This window comes from Saccopteryx bilineata, chromosome 7 (genome assembly GCF_036850765.1).
Source record: "Saccopteryx bilineata isolate mSacBil1 chromosome 7, mSacBil1_pri_phased_curated, whole genome shotgun sequence".
Lineage (NCBI taxonomy): Eukaryota > Metazoa > Chordata > Mammalia > Chiroptera > Emballonuridae > Saccopteryx > Saccopteryx bilineata.
Genome location: NC_089496.1, coordinates 65,714,398 through 65,722,054, shown reverse-complemented (window position 1 = coordinate 65,722,054; position 7,657 = coordinate 65,714,398). Strand labels below are relative to the sequence as shown.

The 7,657-nt window shown below is 45.5% G+C and overlaps 1 non-coding gene across 1 annotated transcript; it reads right to left on the bottom strand.

The window, feature by feature from the left end:
• Window positions 1-780: 780 nt before the first annotated feature.
• On the bottom strand, window positions 781-856 carry TRNAA-GGC (transfer RNA alanine (anticodon GGC)). The gene has a single exon. It is a non-coding gene; the product is annotated as a tRNA-Ala (tRNA).
• Window positions 857-7,657: the final 6,801 nt, after the last annotated feature.

Here is a 7,657-nt window from a genome sequence, read left to right as displayed (position 1 = left end):
CATCAGCTCATAGTTGTGTCACTTTCATTGTTCATTGATTGTTTTCTCATATGTGCCTTGACCGGGGGGGCTCAAGCCGAGCTGGTGACCCCTTGCTCAAGCCAGTGACCTTGGGCTCAAGCCAGTGACCTTTGGGTTCAAACCGGCGACCATGGGGTCATGTCTCTGATCCCACACTCAAGACAGTAGCCCTGCACTCAAGCTGGCGACAACAGGGTTTCAAACCTGGATCCTTGGTGTCCCTGGCCGGCTCTCTGTCCACTGTGCCAGCACCAGTCAGGCAAAGCCCATATGTTTTCAAATGTGAGTGTTGAACCCAGAGGCTTGATAAAAAGGGAGAGGACTATGAAGAAACCGTCGCTTTGACCAGTGTGATGAAAATAATTCCGAATGGAAAACGAGATCAGGAGTAATTTCAAGATGGTGTTTCTGATCAGACAGATATTGACAAGAAGTCAAAGCGTGAAGTTCTGTGGTCTTTTTTTTTTTTTTTTTGTATTTTTCTGAAGCTGGAAATGGGGAGGCAGTCAGACAGACTCCTGCATGCGCCCGACCGGGATCCACCCGGCACGTCCACCAGGGGGCGACGCTCTGCCCATCCGGGGCATTGCTCTGTCGCGACCAGAGCCACTCTAGCGCCTGGGGCAGAGGCCAAGGAGCCATCCCCAGCGCCCGGGCCATCTTTTGCTCCAATGGAGCCTCGGCTGCGGGAGGGGAAGAGAGAGACAGAAAGGAAGGAGAGCAGGAGGGGTGGAGAAGCAGATGGGTGCCTCTCCTGTGTGCCCTGGCCGGGAATCGAACCCGGGACTTCCGCATGCCAGGCCGACGCTCTACCACTGAGCCAACCGGCCAGGGCCGAAGTTCTGTGGTCTTTAATGGAACCGAGACATGAAGAGCAAGCGTCCACCTTCTTCTTTCTCTCCTTCATTTTTATCAGAAGAGTGGCGATCCCATTAATCCATAAAGATTCCAGATCTCTATTAGTAAATACAGAGAAAAGTGGTTTTAGGGTAAAAGCCTGTTCCTACATAACCAAGAGGAATTTTTAAAAATCCCAATAGAAAGTGAATGGCTAAATGTTTAGTTTCTGGCTATCACTGAAATTTTAATTCTTTCAAAATAAGTTTAGTTCTTACCCGGGCCCATATGAGTATAATCAATTAACTCAGTTTCTTGTGTAACTTGTCACTTCCTCATGATGTCTCCTGCCTTTACGTGGGATTCTCACTCCGTCAAACACATATTATTGATGTCGTTTTTGTCAATGTTTTTCCATGTCAAGTTAGGAAGCCCTCCTCCTGGCCAAGCCAACGAAGACCACAGAAATCTTCAGTCTGCCAGATGTTACTCTCTTAGTCTCCCACATATAGGGTTATGGACTGACTAGAATGGGAAGCAAAAATAGTCTTCTATTATATACATAATATTTTAAAACCATTCTTAAAATAATCTATTTGTATGTATTTTATATACATCGATTTTGGCCTATGCTGTGTGTTATATGCAAAAATTTTGTACATGCTTCCTATTCATAATAAAAATTAATAATAACTTGCACAATAAAAGGAATGACTTGTCCATTGACACTGATAACTTATTCCTACCATCTGTAACTATTCATTTCTTTTCTTCTTTTCCAAGTGAGAAGAGGGGTGATAGAGAGACAGACTCCCACATGCACCCTGACCAGGATCCACCTGGAAACCCCTATCTGAGGCTGATGCTCTGCCCATCTGGGGCCATGCTTGCAACGCAGCTATTTTTAGCACCTAAGGTGGAGGCTTCACAGAGCCATCCTCAGTTCACCGGCCAATGTGCTCAAACCAATTGAGCCATGGCTGCAGGAGGAGAAGAGAGAGAGAGAGAGAGAGAGAGAGAGAGAGAGAGAGAGAGAAGGGGAAGGGGAAAAGGTGAAGAAGCAGATGGTCGCTTCTCCTGTGTGCCCTGAGCAGAATTGAACCCGGGACATCCACACGCCGGCCTGATGCTCTGCCACTGAGCCAACCGGCCAGGGCCTGTCTGTAACTATTCTTTATCCATTCAGTAAATATGATTCAGATACTGTGTAGGACTGTGTCATCTACATGGGTGAATAAATCATAGTCCCTATCTTTGAGGAGTTTGTGAAAGGTATGATTTCTTAAGTTAAAGATGGCAGAAGTTATTAACAATATGTATAATCTTATGTTTCTTTTCCCTTTCTTTTTGTGTCCATGGTCAATTCTTAGTATTTGCAGTAGACCTGAACATAATTAAGAGCTATGGTTGTAATAGTTCCTCGTTAGAACTATGGATACACTATGGCCACCATTCAGAGAATTACGTTAGAAAATGATTTGGGGTCCATTTCTGATTTATTATGCATGTGAGAGTCACGTGCAAGACCAGAAACCAGACGCACACAATAGCACATCTCCTATTTCATCTGACCCAGTCTCCCTGCCTGAAATATTGGCCCCTTCTTCTTCAGCTTTCTCAATATACAACCCTTGGTACGATATTTTAGGATTGAGTATTTGCACCTTACTGGGTCCATCTCTTTGTGTAAGTGACCCAGCCAGAGTCCCTTTCTGATTCACTGACTTCAGCTTTCCACTGGAGTCTCGACTTTGTAAGAACACTGGAAGAATTGCCCATGGCTGTACGTGAAACTTGGCTGTATCCTTGACTCTGTGGAGCGCCTGACAGGTTGGCCACCACCCTGCCCTAACTCTGTCAGTCAAGATGCATTCAGAAACCCGTAGAAAATCAAGATGATTGAAATGTTATAGTATGCCTGAGGGGAATGTGTCTAGAATAGATGTTTTAACATACTGATGCACTGGTCCATGGCGCTTTTGACGATGGTCTTTTAAGACAATTTGTGTTCTAAATTCCTTTTCACCCATGGTTGATAAAAATATCATTTATGACTCAAATTATAAAAGTTTCCATTTTAACTAGCCAACTTCACTTAGACTTGTACATTTAATAATATTCCATCTGTCATAGCCCGTCAATCCTGCCGTATTTGCCTTTCAAGAAAAAAAATAACCAAGTCACCTGCCTTAACCTGATAAGTCTAAAACCAATTTGTCACAGAATCCACAAATGAGTAGTGCAAAGCCAATTACATTTCAAAGATTAAATAAAGTTGATTCTTGTTCTTGAGACATTTTAAACCCCCCCCTTTTTTTTTTTACAAAAACACTTAACTTTTGAAACATAGAAATTCTAACAGGGAAGTAGACTTTGTTCTTAATAATTTTTAAGATCATCTTTCTTGTTGGTGACTTGTGTCCTCCAGCCATGAAAAGTCATTTTAACTTTAGTATAGCCGATTTGTCTGAGAGGGCATCACCTACTGTAACCATCTGAAAGGCAATGTGAAGGCTGGGATTAATTTTCTCAAATTATGCCCAGAGCAAGACATATTAATTCCTATAATTAGTTGTAAGACTTAGGTTTGATATTCACTGCTTTGAAAAGATCTGAGAGGCCCTGACCTATTGGCTCAGTGGTAGAGCGATGGCCTGGTATGTGGATGTCCTGGGTTTGATTTCCTGTCAGGGCATACAGGAGAAGCAACCATTTCCTTCTTCACCCCTCCCACTCCCCCTTTTCTCTCTCTCTCTCTCTCTCTCTCTCTCCCTCCCTCCCTCCCTCCCTCTCTCCCTCCAGCAGCCATGGCTCCAGTGGCTCAAGCACTTCAGCCCCAAGTGCACTGAGGATGGCTTTGTAGATCCTCCTCCTAAGGTGCTAAAAATAGCTTGGTTGCGAGCATTGACCCCAGATGAGCAGAGTATCAGCTCCAGAAGGGGGCTACTGGTGGACTGCAGTCAGGGCGCATGTGGATGTCTGTCTCTCTATCTCCCCTCCTCTTACTTAAAAAAGAAGAGAAAAAAAAGAAAAGATCTGAAAAGAGCAACCCAAGAGGCCCTTTTCCTACAAAAGTCTTTTGTCCTTTATAATTATTTAAGAGAAGTAGAGTATACCAAAAAATAATGAATTAGTTGGCCAAGAACAAGATGAAGTAGGAGAAGAATATCTAATTATTATGGACTATAGACTATGAGTCAGAAAATGTTTCAGATACTTGTACCTGCTCGGGTGTTCATGTCATCGTCCAGCACCCTGTGACATATGTATAAATATTATCCCCACTTTCTAGCTCTGTAATGGATCATGGAGATGTAAAAATAGTAACAGTAGCATTTATTGAGCAGTTAGTACATAGCAGGCACCATGATAATTCTGCATATGAATGATGTCTAGGTGTCGAGGATGCCTATTAGCTAAGTACCATCCTGGTGTCTGTTAGAGCCCAGGAAACCTGGACTCACTGATGTTAACTGTCCAGCATTCAACCAGCAGTAGAGGCTGTGACCTCTAATAACAGGATGGACACCCTCACACTTAACTGTCTTGTTGTACTGCTGGTGGAGAGAGAACTTGACTTAATATTTTGTGTGAGTCCAAATGTAGGTCAAACTTGACATGAGGAAAATAATATGTGATATACGGAACACAACAAAGTTGTCTTGGGGTTAAAAAAATACATATTCGTATATATTTAGTTACATTCAGATATTTTATTTTGTATTTACCTACTACTAGAAATGACTTTCCATAGCGTTCTGTCTTCCCCTCTACTTGTGGGGGACACACTTCCGTGACTCCTCGAGTGGCTCACACTTGGGCTGAGGTGTTTGCCAACTGAGAATGAGACCCCGGAAGGATTAAACACAGGCCTGGTGGCTCCGGGAAAGGGACACAGATGGGGAAAGAAGGACGATCTTTGGATTCCAGCAGTCCCAACCAAAGGAAGAGTTTTCTAGGACAAGGCACAGGCCCCCTTTCCTACCTGTGGCTTGGCTGCGGGGCGATCGGGAACCTTCTAGTTACTTAGCCTGTCGCCTTCTCTCTGGGCCAGGAGGATACAATTTTCCTCCTATGAGTTAGCTGAGAGCAAAAGCAGAAATCCCAAAGGACTGTTTCTCAAACAAAAGGAGATTTACTGCTTTGCACTGAAAGGGTATTTGTTGTCGTCGGAACGGCGTGAGTGTCAGCTGGCTGCAGGTGGGACACTGTCGAGGGGCTAGAGCAGGGGTCCCCAAACTATGGCCCGCGGGCCTCATGCGGCCCCCTCAGGCTATTTATCCAGCCCCCGCCGCACTTCCGGAAGGGGCACCTCTTTCATTGGTGGTCAGTGAGAGGAGCATAGTTCCCATTGAAATACTGGTCAGTTTGTTGATTTAAATTTACTTGTTCTTTATTTTAAATATTGTATTTATTTCAGTTTTGTCTTTTTACTTTAAAATAAGATATGTGCAGTGTGCATAGGGATTTTTTCATAGTTTTTTTATAGTCCGGCCCTCCAACGGTCTGAGGCACAGTGAACTGGCCCCCTGTGAAAAAAGTTTGGGGACCCCTGGGCTAGAGCAACCCGTCAGCATCGCACAGATTCTCGGCTCTCTCTCGGAGAGCAAGCGTCCCGCCTCCGGTGTCCAGGCTGGACAGGAAACCCAGAGAGCGCTCGGGGCTCCGGTGGCGAAGGGACACATACACCTGGAGGCCCTGATCCTGGCAACCCCGGTTCCTTTGTGCTCCTGCAGCTTTGCAAGCCTGACTGTTTGCACCGCTAAGTCGAGGCAGGTGGACGTGTGTCCCTCCCGCCCCTGGGAAGGAGGAGGAGAACTCTTGGCTGCATTTCAAGCGTCAGGGACAGTCCACGATTAGATGCCCCTGTTCCGGACTGAATTGCATCCTGTCAAGATCCACATGTGGAAGTCAGTGGGACAACTGTGGAGAGAGGGCTTTTAGGAGGTCGTTACAGCTGAATGGGGTCCTAGTCTAATAGGATTGGCGGTCTTATAAGAGGAAGAGGAGGACTTTCTCTCTGTGTGCTCGTATCAAGAAAAGGCCAGCATGAGGACACAGCACAGAGGTGGCCATTTGGAAGCCAGAAAGGGGACCCTCACCAGCTACCAAACCCTATTGCCACTGATAGAATTCGAAGCCGTGACATGGATGAGTTCCCTCGGGGAATTTAGATAGGGGAGAGCTGAAGCCCACAGCTTCCACCGCAGGATGCTCTACGGGTCAAAGGTCAAGAAGACAAGGGGAGGAAAAGTGACGGAGGGGTGCCTGACCAGGTGCAGTAGATGGAGCGTCGACCTGGGATGCTGAGGTCCCAGGTTCGAAAACCGAGGTCGCTGGCTTGGGTGTGGCCTCACCTGGCTTGAGTGAGGGCTCAGCAGCTTGAGCATAGGGTCATCAGCTTGAGCGTGGGATCATAGACATGACCCCACGGTCACTGGTTTGAAGCCTAGAGGTCACTGGCTTGAAGCCATAGGTTGCTGGCTTGAGCAAGGGGTCACTGGCTCAGCTGGAACCCCCCCCCCCCATCAAAGCACATATGAGAAAGCAATCAATGAACAACTACGGTGCCGCAACTATGAGTTGATGCTTCTCATGTCTCTCCCTTTCTCTTTCTCTCTCTCTCCCTCACTAGAAAAAAAAATGCCAGAGGGGAGCAGACAGTGAGTTGAAGGAAAAGTGGGGGTAGGTGGTGGGTGGCGGTGGGGAAAGCGGGGGGGGGGGGAGGGGACCGACAGGTACTGTCCACTGTGCTGACCGGCCCAGCGAGATGAGGACAGGAGCTAACCAACCCACACAGGATGACCCCAACATGAGCATTTTCAGTGGAGTTTTAGGGGCAAAAACCTAATTGGAATGGGTTTAAGAAATAACGGGGAGAAGGAATTAGAAATATCAAGTAAAGATCCATTTGACATGTTGTTATAGAGGGGAACAGAGGAACGGCACAGTCATTGATGGAGAGAAGTGGGGTCAAGCGTTTTTAAAAATTTTTTAAATAGAGAAAATAAGCGTCATTTTTTTTTTTCACTAATGGCAGAAAGAGAGAAATATGAGAGCAATATCCTTATTTCGGTGACAGTTTGGCTTTGGCGAGGAGCACAGAAATTCTTAACCTCACTCGTTCTCACCCTTGTGCACTGCTGCTGGGAATGAAAATGGTGCAGCCACTAAGAAAATCAGCACAGGGCTTCCTCCCACAGATTAAAAAGAGAATCCTTACACAGTCTGGCAATGCAACTTCTGAGTATATATTCGAAGTAATTGAAATCAGGATCTCAGACAGACATCTATCTATCTACATGGCCCTGTTCATGGCCACGTTATTCATGAGAGCCAAGACATGGAAGCCTGCCTTATCTTGTTGATCTAAACACAATATGGTGTGTGTACATACAATAAAATGTAATTCAGCCCTAAGAAAAAAAGAGATACTATAATTTGCAACACCATGGATGACCCTCAAAGACACTGTGCTAAATGGCATCAGTCAGAAACTAAAGGATAAATACCCGACACCATTTGTATCAGAAATCGGAAATGGTCAAGCTCATGGAAACAGGGTGGAATGGTGTTTTTTTCGGGGCTGGTGGGAGGGGGAAACAGGGAGCGGTAGCCGAAGGTACAACGTGAGGACTTCCACCATATGTACAGAACAGTGACTATAGCAAACAGTACCGCATTATCTTCTTTACAATTTATAAAATGGTAGCTCTTATGTTCTGCTTTTATCACACACACAAAGTAATAACAGTAATAATAATAATAAAAGAGGGCAAGAGGAGACTTTTAAAGCAGA